Source organism: Vipera ursinii (genome assembly GCF_947247035.1).
Source record: "Vipera ursinii genome assembly, chromosome: 2".
NCBI lineage: Eukaryota > Metazoa > Chordata > Lepidosauria > Squamata > Viperidae > Vipera > Vipera ursinii.
Window position 1 is genome coordinate 32490255 of NC_139513.1, and position 14176 is coordinate 32504430.

A 14176-nucleotide genomic window follows, 5' to 3' on the forward strand; every position below is an offset into this window, starting at 1 on the left:
CCTTGAAAAAAATTAAACAGCAAGGAAGGGCTTTCCTCTAAAAGTATGGAAGTGTAATGGCAGCACATAGCTTTGTTTTTATGATTGACAATTGAATGTATAAATGGAATGAGTGTAGAAGTTGAATACTAACTTCTGCTTCCTTTTTTGGAAGAGAAAAAAAGAACCAACATGGAACTGGGTATGGTTTAAGCCTATTGGGTGTCAAGTCAGGTATCACTTTATGGCACTTAGGAGCCTAAACTTCGGTTTATGGGGATTTCTGGGAGTTCAAGTCAATACATTTTAATGTGATATTGAGAAACACTGATCTAAAATATTACCCTACAAGAATTAATTTAAAAGAGTAAACAATTCAGGAGAGAAGTGCAGACAGGAATGTGGTTTCAAAGAGATGTTCCAATCCTGATTCAAATGTTTCATTCAGTTACGAGGGAGGAGATCCAAAATTCCTTTTTCCCATTGACTCTGCCACTAGAGATCTTCTTGTTGTTGTTTTTAAAATCCTTAATAAATAAAGGAGGAATTAAATCCCCACTTTTTAAAACCAGTCTTCTAGAGTCTTAAGAGCAGTAGACAAGCTGAAAAGCACCATGATACCTAGCATGGGGATCTAATGTTCCTTGGGAATGGCTTTCATCTCAAAATCACCATGACATCAAAAATAAGCTGGCAGAGTTTGTTAACTAGAAATATTGTCCATTTATGAGTTGCTTTGAGAATGCCTGTTTCACATACTGTATTAAAGAATTCAAAGAGCTTTTTAAAAGAGAAAGAAAATAAATAATCTTTATACTATATGACTTATGAAGTATCTAAACCTACCTGGCTTTCTAAAAGAGCACAGATGCAAAGAAGAAAACCTGAAGTGCTAGAGTCAACAATAGTATTTCTTTGATAATGAATCTTTTGAATTATGCATGCACGGCTGATCCTGTGCATGATTAAAAGAAGTCACAGCTGAGAGGAATGGAACTTGTAATATTGTATGTATATAAATTATATATATATAATTATATTATATTATATATATATAAATTCCTGGTTTCATATTTGTAATATAAGCTGAATATTTAACTGGATGCTGTCAATAGATTTTTATATAAGAGAGGAATGGATCCCCATGTAGGTATAGAATCTCCATGCACAGAAGCCCCAGTGACATCACATCTGTCATGATGTCATCGTCCAGCTGTCATCATTTTGTCAGTTCTCACCACCCACCTCTGGATTCCCCTGTATTTGTACATCTAAACACCAATAATGATAAAGAAAAAAAATCTTAAAATGTCTTCTTAGAATTTAGCTACTGTGTGTGTCTCTGTGTAGGATTTCAGCCTAAATTATCCTGGCTTAATAAAATTGCAGATAAGTCTGCAAATTTACTCTCCTTTCAAATGCAATCACTTCAGCATGATCCATTCTAACCTTGGGGTTCCAACTACTGTGCTCTCTTCAACAACCAATCAGATGGTTTCTATCTGTTTTGACAAATGATATCCTATCCCCCTTGTCCCTCTGGGACAACTTCAATTGAATTAATACAATGTGCTAATAAGAGTCTGCGGTGCTCCCCTACAATCTGTCTCCTTCCAAATTCAAGCCCTAAATACATAAAAAATAGCTGTATAGCTTTAATAAGCTGCATCAAGCTTTTTATTATTTTTTAAATAAATTTTGAAGTCTGTAGTGTTCAAATTTCCCTGAGAAGACTGCAAGCTGACAAATTGGCTGGAGGCCTTCTTTTGCCAGTTATGTTCAGATATATTTCATGACTTTTTCAATTATGAGACATGGTGTCTTGACAAGTCTGATTCCTTAATAAGGAAGTTGGAGTTAATGGGTTATGAGTTTAAAGGGTCCCTCCTTCTCCAAGTGGAAAGAATTATGACCTTAGAGGTATCACACTTCTTGAACTATGCTTTCCTTTTAATTATTCTGCCTTTTTTAGAACTCATTAAAAATAAACGAAGTGTTCGACATGCTTTTTTAAATAATAAAGAAAAAAAGCGTATACAAGACCCTTTATCACTACATATGGAATGGAGGGGTACATTTGGCTTCAAGTATATGTGGAGTCACATGATCCTTTTCCTTTTGGCAGTAAAAACAGGACTTAAGAATGGAATCAATGCAAGGAATGGCTCAATTTCTTCAAGCTAAAAAGACCCAGCCTTGTAATGCTTATGCATGTCAATTAATCTAGACAGTCACTTGTCTGTAAGGTATAGATTCTCCTGCTTGAGCAGAGGGCTGGACTAGAAGACCTCCATGGTCCCTTCCAGCTCCATTCCATTCCATTCCATTCCATTCCATTCCATTCCATTCCATTCCATTCCATTCCATTCCATTCCATTCTATTCTATTCTATTCTATTCTATTCTATTCTATTCTATTCTATTCTATTCTATTCTATTCTATTCTATTCTATTCTATTCTATTCTATTCTATTCTATTCTATGCCTTAACCTAGCATTATTCTAGACCACTGGTTCTGCCTTCCTTTAGAAGAGCCAACCTTGCTAATAAGCAAAGTTGAGACTCTGCCTGAAATAATTCCCTGCTATTTCTATACTTTCTCACATGTGTGTCTTGAAGATCTAGATCAGTGCCATCAGGCCTTGGCTCTAGAAATGATCTTAACTGTCTTAAGGCCCCAATTTCAGGCAAAAACTAGACAACCACCATATTATGTGGCAACACAGCAGTGAGTTGATGCAGTCTAAATCAAAACTAAATAGCTTATTCAGAGCAATGGATATGTGTGGATCATGGAAGCAACCTTCCTCAGCCTGCCGAATTGCAGTAGATGTAATTCCCAGATTCCTGGCCATAACCTTTAGCATTCTTCATGTCACCAATGTTACAAACACTATATGGCAACATCTGCAGAAGTGTCAGGGAATGCATAAACTGGGTTTGTGACTGCTTTGCACTCATTCACGCAAATGAGCTCAATGTGCAAGTACAGCAACTATGGTGATCAGAAACATCCAAGTTCTAAGATGGAGGGAAAATGGGACATGTACATTGTGTGTACGTGTACATCTACATACATCAACATCCATGTCCACATCTACATCTGCATCTATATCTATAGTATCTCTATCTGCAGTCTGTCTCTCTCTCTCTCCCCTTAACCCATGAATAGCCTGTGTTTTCCTCATTCTCCGGTCTCTTACAAAAGACCCAGAAGTTTGAAGATTCTGCAGCTGTTCCTAGCATTGCACTCTTTTGGATAGAGGAGTTATTATCTAGTGCCATAGAAAAAGAAATTGCAGTGTTTTGGAATATTTAGAATGTTTGTTGGACAATGAAATATTAATTAGCCACCTAAATGAAAAATGCTCATTCTTCTTGTCCCACCTTTAAATTTATTTATTTATTTATTTATTTATTTATTTATTTATTTATTTATTTATTTATTTATTTATTTCCTGTCTTTATTATTTTTACAAATAACTCAAAGCGATTATCCAATACATCTTCCTAATATAAGTATAAATATATGAACATGTTGTTTCATGGTGTTTCTTTGGCTTATATTTGTAGCAAGTGGTGATTTGGATGGAATGGAATAAGAGCCTTTCACTCAAACATTTTTCTGTCTAAGAAAAACAAGAAAAACATCTAATCCAGACATCTGTCTCTTTTTATTCTTTAATTCTGCTGCAATTTATATTACATGTGGAGCCAGTGATTTTAATATACTCCCTCACAGCTATTATTCAAATATATTCAGTAGTTTGAAAAAAATATTCTAACCAATTGTCAAAAAGAATTAGATCATTTTTGTCAATATAAAAATATATAAATAGATTGTAGACATCTTAGATAATTACTGATCACATCAAGTGTTTTGATTGTTCTAAAAAATCCTGAAATCATCTTTTTGACAGCATATATAAAGGTATACTTCTACAGTCATGTATAAACTTTTCCATTGTAATTTTCTTATTTAAAGCTCTTTAAAATCTATATGGCTTAAAGCTTCTTTCTTTCTTTCTGTATTTACAGAAAATGTTTAAAGAAAAATATATTCACTAGAATACTTTTTGTTTTATAATCTGAATGTATCTCCAGTCCAAATAATAGAAGAATGATATTGCTCCATTAAAACTTCTAATTATAGCTATAGATTTAGCTATTCATTCTGGCAGTATTCCTCTCTATTGTGAGGCTGAGTTAGTTATGTGGAATTTCTGTTGCTAGAATGAGAAAAAGAAAGAAAGGAAGGAAGGAAGGAAGGAAGAAGAAGAAAGAAAGAAAGAAAGAAAGAAAGAAAGAAAGAAAGAAAGAAAGAAAGAAAGAAAGAGAATTCTATTTAGAATTTGTTTCAACAGGATCCAGATGGAAAGGCAATGTAGCTTTACACTGCCAGCCAATGGAACATACCGATGAATGATCTGACTTGGTATAACACAGAGAATATACAGAATATTATTAATGATGCTTTGTGTACAAGTATGCAACTGGAAAGCTAAACTGTTTTCAAGAAGATTCTTTTAAAAAGAATGAATTCCTCCAACCATGTATTATAAAATGGTTTTAAAAGAGCCACAAATTTTGTGCGATCTATTCATCAAAGTAGATATAAGTGCCTTTCCATTAATTTTATTGATTTCTGATTTTTTTAGATTAGCCTTAAGAATAGGTGCAAAACCGTGCACAAAACTTGTGCTATGAAGGCTACAAAGTACTTATTTCTCTGAGAGCTTTTTAATTTGCAGCTTTGTTTGAGCTGAAATAGCAAATGAGCATCCAAATAAATTTTTGGAACAGATTTGTTTATAATAGAATGATCCAAAACACGACCAACAATCGTCCAATTGTAAAGTAAAAGGTGACTTTGTATTTTATTCATCTGGAAAATGTGTGCTTGTCATATCTGCTTGACGTTAAAAGAATGAACTTATGGTTTGGACAGTAACAAACAATGACACTAGTCAACCTCATCAGGAGACATGAAATAAAGGGATGACAATGATTGATGGCAGTTACTCATTTAAAGAGATCTCCAGAAGATACTTTATTGGCAGAAGGGAGTGTGGCAACTTTTTTTTCCAATGTTCTTAACTCTTTGTTGGCTCTGCACATTTGTGGATGAAGGGGTGGAAAAAGTGAAGGCTAAACCAAACCTTTTGTAGACACAGTTGACTCTCATTATCTTCCTTTACAGTATTTTCAGTGAATAGATCAATAGAAAAGTAACTACTGGATAATAAAATATCAGAGCAAAATATCTGAGAACACTTTTGCCTATTGCAGTGTTTGTCTACTGTTAAAAAAAATCAAGTCTTGTAATCTCCAAAATAATAATACATTTATAATGTTATCATTGATACTTTACTCTATTTGAAACAAATAGATACCATTGCAAATCTGTAAATCTTTACTGTAGCATGTGGTCCTTACATTTTCTGGTGAATACCTTACATGTTCAGAATCATGCTCAGATTTTGAGAGGAAGGAATTTAAGTTGTAGGTATAAACATTGCATCTAAAAATACCACATATTATTTGGGGTTGGGACATTGAAATAAATGTAATCAAATTCCTATTTCTCTTGCTGTTTTAGAGTGCACTATAATCTTATCTGAGGGACGCGGTGGCTCAGTGGGTTAGGATGCTGAGCTTGTCGATCAGAAGGTCGGCAGTTTGGCAGGTCGAATCCCGAGTGCCGCGTAACAGAGTGAGCGCCTGTTACTCATCCCAGCTTCTGCCAACCTAGCAGTTCGAAAGCACGTAAAAATGCAAGTAGAAAAGTAGGGACCACTACGGTGGGAAGGTAACAGCGTTCCGTGCGCCTTTGGCGTCTAGTCATGCCGGCCACATGACCACGGAGACGTCCTCGGACAAGCGCTGGCTCTTCGGCTTTGAAACGGAGATGAGCACCGGCCCCTAGAGTCGGAAACGACTAGCACGTGTGTGCGGGGAAACCTTTACCTTTACCTTTACCTTATAATCTTATCTATTTATTCTATGTATTATAGAATGGATTAGTATTCAATTTTGAGTTTTTGATAAATCTGCCCATGTTTTTCTACTCCCTATGGCAGGGTTTCTCAACTGTAACAACTTTGAGATGCCTGGGCTTCAATTCCTATAATATCCCAGCCAACTTCCTGGGTGGGGAATTCCGAAAGCTGAAGTCCAGACAACTTTAAAGTTGCTAAGACTGAAAAAACAAACAAAACAAAACTGCCCTATGGTATAAAGAAGTATGCTGATTTACACTGTATTTGTTTTGAAAGCTTTTTAAAATAATGAATAGAGCTATCAGTTACTAAATTATAATCAAATTATATTCAGAACCTAGTGGCTGATAGTTTTAATAGTTTCTAAATGAACAAAATAATCCATTCAAAAAATGGATTTTCAGAAAGAAAAAGTATAGCAGTTGTCACCTTTTAAAATGTTTGGGGATAACAAAGTTTTCTTTTTCTGCGCTGCTATTAAAAGAGGCCCAAAGAGTGATTTACAATATATTTCAAATCCATGAAAAATATGTGCAAACTGAATTTATGTTTTAATACCGTATTATACCATAATGTTGTAGTATCTGCAAGTTGACAATACAAGAAAACTTAGCAATGTTCTCATGAAAGGAAAAAAAATATAGACCTAAGCAACTAAAAGCACACACATTGTTGAAAATAAAACAGTTAAGAGGGTAGGAATGCATTCTAAGGCAACATACATATACTGCGATCAAACCAGAATTCATTCAGTCATTTAAAAAAAAAAGAAAAGGAAAGGGGGAAAAAAGAAAGAAGGGGGGGGAAAAGAAAAAAAGGAAGGAGGGAAAAAAGAACAATTTTAAAAAGAAATAATATATTCTATCAAAAATCTGCACTATTCCTCCCCGCCAACTTAAAAAAAAATGATTTAAAGAAATTACATTTGCTAGAAGGGATGATGAAATTCTGCCTGGGATCCAAAGTATGAGAAAGAAAGAAAGAAAGAAAGAAAGAAAGGAAGGAAGGAAGGAAGGAAGGAAGGAAGGAAGGAAGGAAGGAAGGGAGGGAGGGAGGGAGGGAGGGAGGGAGGGAGGGAGGGGGGGGAAAGAAAAAAGAAAAAGAAAAGAAAGAAAAAAAATAAAAGGAGTATTTTTTTCAGGGTCAGGAGGAATGAATCCACCTACTCCATTTCATATTTGCATTCAGAATACTCCAGATACATATTTGCCAGCTCTTGTGACCAACAAAATTATAGTTTTAATTCCCTCTTAAGTAAAGGTGCACTCACCATTTGTTTGAGGAACAGCTTTTTGAATATGAATAAAGAATTAGTACAAGTATTGTTTCTTTAAACGTTAACCTAGAGGTAAAAAACTCCCAACTTTGCTTAATTAGAAAGCATTTTCAGCTCGTCTTAAAAACCAAACCAAACCAAAAAAAAAACAACAATCCTCCAATATCACTAGGGGGAAAAAAAATCCAACAAAGAATAAAATGACAGATTCTCTACTTTGTTTTTTAAGCGTTGCTCGGCTATGAGTGATATATTTGAAATTGCCTACTATATATACATTCCTTTCTGAATGAATTTTCTAGAAATGGGAGGGAGGGGAAGGTGAAAATGGGGTAAAGGAAGAAAGCCTATTGTGTCTAAGCTATTTCACCCTTAGGGAGGTGTGCGCATGTGTGCATACAGCTACACACACACAAACACTCACCAACTACAATGGGATGTCCATCCAAAAGAACATCTCCCTAGTATCCATTTTTTTTTATAAAAAAAAAGTGTGGATAAATGGGTCCAGTTGATGAATAAGGAATCGTCCTCTCACCCAAAGGGAATTTTTGTCACTCTACTCCTTTCGGATTTTTCTCCCTTTAATATACTGCACCTTCCCTTATCACTTTTATGCTATCCTACCTTTCTACTCTTGGATGTGTCCAGTCTTAATATCATTCTGCTGTTGCATTACATCATGCTAATAATTGGAACAGGGATAAAGCAAAAAAAAAAAAAAGGAAGAACGGTAAATTGCCAAAGTGCAGAATGATCTGTTGTCAGGCATTAAAGCAGCCAAACTAGATGTCAGTTCCATGAAAATAACAGCAAGGTAGGAGTTACAGTCTCATTGTGATGCTAATCCATGTTTACAACCTTCGGATGAAAAAAAAACAAAACAAAAACACCCCCCCCCTCAAAAAAAAATTAAAAAAAAAGAGAGAAATGTTAATGGTTGACTTTTACTAAGAGGATCAGTTGATGCCAATATGAAAGCCAGGGAGAGAAGGCAATTATGCAAACAACACATGCACCCTAATTTCAGTATGGAAACTTATATTTCAAACCTAAATTCAGGAAAGTAATATGAAGGGGTTATACTACAAAATCTAAACATGAGAAAGATTTAAGAGGAGGAGGGGGAAAAAAAAGCACATTGCATATGTCAGATAATCGAGTGATTATCTGAGCTGTGCTAGCTACAGGGAAGCACTTACCCTTCAGTCCAGCTAGAAGTTAGCAGGGTAAGAAGGAACAAACCAGAATAACATAAAGACTAGCAACAAGGCTCAGGAAAGCAGACAGGAGTTCTAACCTAGCAGCTAGAGTACTTGGGTTCAAGCAAAAAATGAAATACAAAAGAAAAGGAAAAAAAAAGAAATAATATATATATATATAAATTAAATACAAAGAAAAAAAAATACCAACAACAACATTTAATAGCTGAAATTGTTATGAAGCTTGAGAAACCTAGCCATATAAATATATAGATAAGTACATAAAAGGGTAAAAGAAACGATCACACAACTTATCGAAAACAACAGCGCATTTTTGCATGAGAGGTGACCAAGATAATTAAACAGAACATATACAATAAAACAAATGGAATAGGGGAAAAAAAAGAGAAGCACAAATGATATGAGAAACCATCGCTGATCAATCTTTCATGTTTAAAATAACTTTTAAAAGTAATAAAAATGAAAGCTTGGCTGTGTATATGTATATATATATATATATATATATATATATATATATATATATATATATATATATATATATATGTCTGTATGCATTTTGACTAATGCCAGTAATAAGATGAGACAGACAAATATTCATATCTCCAAATAAATAATTATTTAATGCCAAAAAAAGGTCATATATTACTTCAGACGTAAATAGCGAATACTTTGTGTTCCTTTTAATGAAAAACATATTTAAAGTGAAACTTTTAAGCTCCCATCCCATTTGCTCTCTAGAGGAAATAAGCACTGAATAGAGCAGAACTTTAAAATAACACCATAGGACTGCCTTGTGATTTTTTTTTTGGTTTAAAGCAAAACCCAAAAACAAAAATAGCTGCCTTTTTCCCCAAAGAAGGTTAAAAAAACCCCCCAGATGAATAGCAAGTTGTATTTTTGTATATTTAAAAATGCGTATTTTTAAATGCATACTATATTTAAAAATGTACGCTCCCCTTTCTATAAATAACAGGAATAAAAAAAGATGTTTCATTCAGGCCTGGAGGGGACATTAAGCACTGCATAAAGTTTATATCTGTTAAGGCAAATTAGGAAGGAACCAAATGAATTCAGTATTATTCCCAATTTTCCCAACTGTAAAAATGTGTTGTTCTCAACTTTCTGTTTTACAGCTTCAGCTTAACACTGGGGTGTTTGCATGGTTTATTATTATTTTTCCCCCCTTCTGGCTGTTAACACAAAGCAGTTCTGCCATCTTTAGGCAATTTATGTAATCTATGGAAATATTAACCACAAGAAAATATTAGACAAATGGAAACTGCTTTCAACATGTTCTTCCTTCAAAGTCTCCCATGTATCCAGAACTGAGTTAGAAAAATAAATTAAAAAGATGTGCACATTACGGTGCAATGCACATTAAGGTATTTTTCACCACCATTCTTACCTTTCTGTGGGTGAGAAGGGAAAAAAAAAACTTGAAAATGCAATACTTGATTTATATGGGAAAGGAACTATGGTTTCTATTACCATAGTCTGGAACATCTGATGGCAGCCATCATGTGTGCATAAGAAGGACTCATTGCTTGCATTGATACATATATTTTATTGTCCACTGATGTGTTTATAAAAGGAGCTTGGTATTCTGACAGAAAAGCAATAGATGCAAATATACAGGCATCAATAAAGCGTGAAATTTCACAGCCTGAGCTCACAGATATTCCAGTGAGTAGCCAAGCAGCAGAAATGCATGTGTTTAGACGAAAAGGCCTCTGCACAGATTATGCATTTGCAAGACTTAGCCCCTGGATAAAATTTCTTCGTATTTATCTCTTGGTGTCTTTTCTATTTATGGTATTACCTATACACTTCTAGTGATGTGTTTGCAGCTATTCTGAGCTACTTATCAGATGTACTCATAATAACCCATTTGTAAGTTCTTCATGATAAGGACCATCTACCCTAACCCCAGGGCTTTTTTTCTTATAGAACGCCCAGAACGGAGTTCCGGCAACTTTTTTGGATGGAACCTTGTAGGGTAGGCAAGGTGGGTTGTATGACATGTGTGAGTTCCGGCACCTTTTTCTTTTACAAAAAAAGCACTGCCTAACCCTAACCCTAACCCTAACCTTTTAGGCACCAGGGAACAGTTCTGTGGAGAGAGGTTTTTCCATGGACCGGAGGGGGCGTGGTTTTGTGTGCTGCCTGCATCCCACAAATAGGCCTTCGTTTGTTTGTGCAGTCTGGTTTCTGGCATGTCACGGACTAGTGCTGGTCCACAGATTGGGCCTTGGGGACCCTGAGCTACCCTTTTCTTCCTTCATCACTTTTGCCTTCTATCACTGCACAGGACAGCAGAAAATAACAAGAAAACAACAGTTTATAAACCAGTTGCATCCATTTATCCCTCTTCTGCTAGAACTGGTGCTTATGACCAGCCTTGGCAATGTTAAGACACATGGACTTCAACTCCCAGAATCCCCCATGAATTCAGGGAGTTGAAGTCCACATGTCTCAATATTGCCAAGATTGGGAAACCTTGCATTAAGGACTTGCATGTAGATTCTACAAGGAATTTCTAGAAGGATTCTAGAAGGAATCTAGTTCGTTATTAAAGCATATGAGAAACATAAGGAAATCGAAAAGAAAACTTTTGCTTGCAGGCTTTCTCTGGTTCCCATTTTTATTATTCAGAAAGTAAGGGATTAAAGCGTTTGAAACTCAAATACTTCAGCCACCTAATGAGAAGGAAGGACTCACTGGAGACGAGCCTAATGCTGGGAAAGGTTGAGGGCAAGAGAAGAAGGGGACGACAGAGAATGAGGTGGCTGGATGGAGTCACTGAAGCAGTAGGCATGATCTTAAATGGACTCCAGTAGATGATAGGGGACAGGAAGGCCTAGAGGAACGCTGTCCATGGGGTCGCAATGGGTCGGACATGACTTTGCAACTAACAACAACAAGGGATTAAAGACCCATCCTAGAATAAGAGGAACAAAGCGGTATCTTTATACAAAGCTGTATACGGCCATTTCTTAATGGTTCCGTTTTGTGAAACATTATGAATAGAACATCATAGCTACTCCAACAGAACCCAAATATCTCACTTTTATTCTGTGCCACTCAACAGGTCAGTATCTAACACATAATATACCTACAAAGAGGTAAATACATAATGTATGCACAAATCCCGACTTGCTTTTCTGTCTTTTTCTTTTATCCCTGTTCAGGCTAGGTTGCTCGGTGTGGAATTAGAAATGTGGGTCTAAAACAATATAAAACTGAAAGAAACTACTTTTAATCATATGCTTGGTTTAGCCCGAAGCAATGAAAAAAAGAACAAACCTGGTGTGATAGCTAACTGTGATTGTCTTTTACCTAATTTGGAAGTTTCTTAAGAATTCTGAAATTTCTTTTAAAAACTATCTGCTTTTTAACTTAATTTTCCTTAACTTAATTTTACTTTCTCCTTTGAGTAAATGATAGTGGCAAGGACCTTACTGGTGGGAATAATATATAAAAAACAAGGATATGAGATATATGTTTATGAATAATTATTAAAAACGCTAATATTAACAAAAGCAATTCTGCAGGATGAAGGTCTTATTGATCAATCTTCCTGACTTCATCAGTTTGGGATTGAAATGAGACAGAACATTCTTTAAAGAACAGCAAGAAAAAAGACAAGTTAAAATTCTCAGAACATGCATTTTTGGCAATCTGGAAAGGTAAAGATGGAGCAAATGGAATGGCTGGAATAGAAAATGCACAACTTCAGGAAAGAATGTTGGGACATGGAAAATAAAATAAATAAATAAATGAAACTCTTAGTCCAGTCACAGAGCTAGGAAAGGTCACCCAATTACTGCATAATATCCTTGGGTAAGCAACCTAGAAAAATACATTGTTATTATTTACCTGACCTAAATTACAAATATGCTGTACATTTTGGACCATGAAACGGGCTTCTCCTGACACTTTCTTCATGTCATTGAATCTAAAAGACACAGATGCTATTCTAAGGCCCAAATGCGGCAGCCATTCAAGAAGAGCCTTGGTGGAGCAGTGGGCTAATGCCTCCTTAAGTAACACCAGCTGCCTGCAATTAGTGCAGGTTCGCATCCCACCAGGCTCAAGGTTGACTCAGCCTTCCATCCTTCCGAGGTAGGTAAAATGAGGACCCAGATTGTTGGGGGCAATTAAGCTGACTTTGTAATAATGCCGCTTGGGGTGTGTGTGAAAGCCCTAATAAGCAGGCATATACATAGAATGAAGGCTACTGCTAAGCTTGTAAGCCGCCCTGAGTCTTCGGAGAAGGGCGGGATATAAATGGAATTAAAATAAAAATAAAAAATAAATAAGTCAGGCAAACTGACAATTAATTCACCAAAGGTTTTCCTTGTGTAATGTATATTTGCAACCAAAAAGGAAAATGCGAAATTAATGTCCTTCAACCAACCTGTATCATGCCATGTTTTAACTCATACTGAAACGAAAACCAAGCTTTGCTGGACAGTAATAAAGATTAAGTGTGAGTCGAAGTTATGCACACATGTGAAAAAAAAGAAGTTAATTTCATTGTTTTCAAAGATTATAAATTTCTGCAGATGTAGTATTTTAATAAACAAATATTTCCATTACAACCAGAATACACCAAATTATACCACCCAAAAATTATTCCAGAAAGCTATGAATAGTTTGAGATATTTCAGATTAATCAGCCTTGTCAAATGAACCAAAAAACAATGAATACATGAATAAATAGAAATAAAATAAAATTAAGGGCTGATGTATCGGCCTCATTGACCTGGTGAAATATTTCATAGAAATTAATGTAACTAGATATTTTTTACCCAAATGTCTCAGCAGTTCAATAATTTATGCCCAAAGGATATAGGTAAGAATATCAGCATAAGTACCTTACAACTTTTTGTGTCCATTAAGATAATGTAGGGACCCTGACCTAACATGAATTCAAACATTAAATTGTGTCTATGAGGATGATGTTCCAATTCAAAAGTATAACTTATGTGAATCAATTTCTTCCAATTTCCCTCTTTGTTAACTTTCCAAATCCAGGATTGGAGATTTCCCAAGATCTCTGCAAAAATATTTTCCAGACGCAAGTGCAAAAAATACTTTTATCTACCAAAATACAAAATTGCTACTGGCTATAAGTCCACGAACTAGTTAACCCATTAACTAAATTGTAAATGTAACTATATTACATTGGGTTTATGGCTATAATGCCTTGGTATAGTGTTTGCTGGGATAGGATCACATATTCATATATACGTCCCATACTACCCTTATGTACATATGCAACGGGTGAATATTAGGCTATCTGTCCTTTGCCAGCAATCTCTGGGCTATTGAGATTGATACCGACTGTAGGTTAGAGAGTTGTATGTCAACAGCTATCCATCATTAAGCCCTTATACTTTGGATGCTGCTGTTCTGGGGGCTGGTAGAAAGAGACCAACTTCTTGACTATGTCCCAAAGGTGCTTTTTCAAAAGGCAATTGGACTTTGTTTTTCTTTGAAGATGTTTTGCTTCTCATCCAAGAAGCTTCTTCAGTTCCGACTGAAGAAGCTTCTTGGATGAAAAGCGAATCATCTTGGATGACTGAGAATCTCCATAGACATACTTCTGGAGTAGGTTCCATGTGAAGCAATAGAACCTGCCCAGAGCAGAAAACCAGAAAGTGGCCATGGCAGGACAACTTTAGTAAGGTAGGAAT

General features: G+C 35.5%; 1 protein-coding gene across 6 annotated transcripts in view; it reads right to left on the bottom strand.

Moving 5' to 3' along the window:
• The window catches only part of CADPS (calcium dependent secretion activator), a gene marked incomplete at both ends in the record, with an annotated part of 451723 nt that overhangs the window by 178293 nt on the left and 259254 nt on the right, over positions 1-14176 (bottom strand). The gene's annotated exons all lie outside the window — the stretch shown is intronic.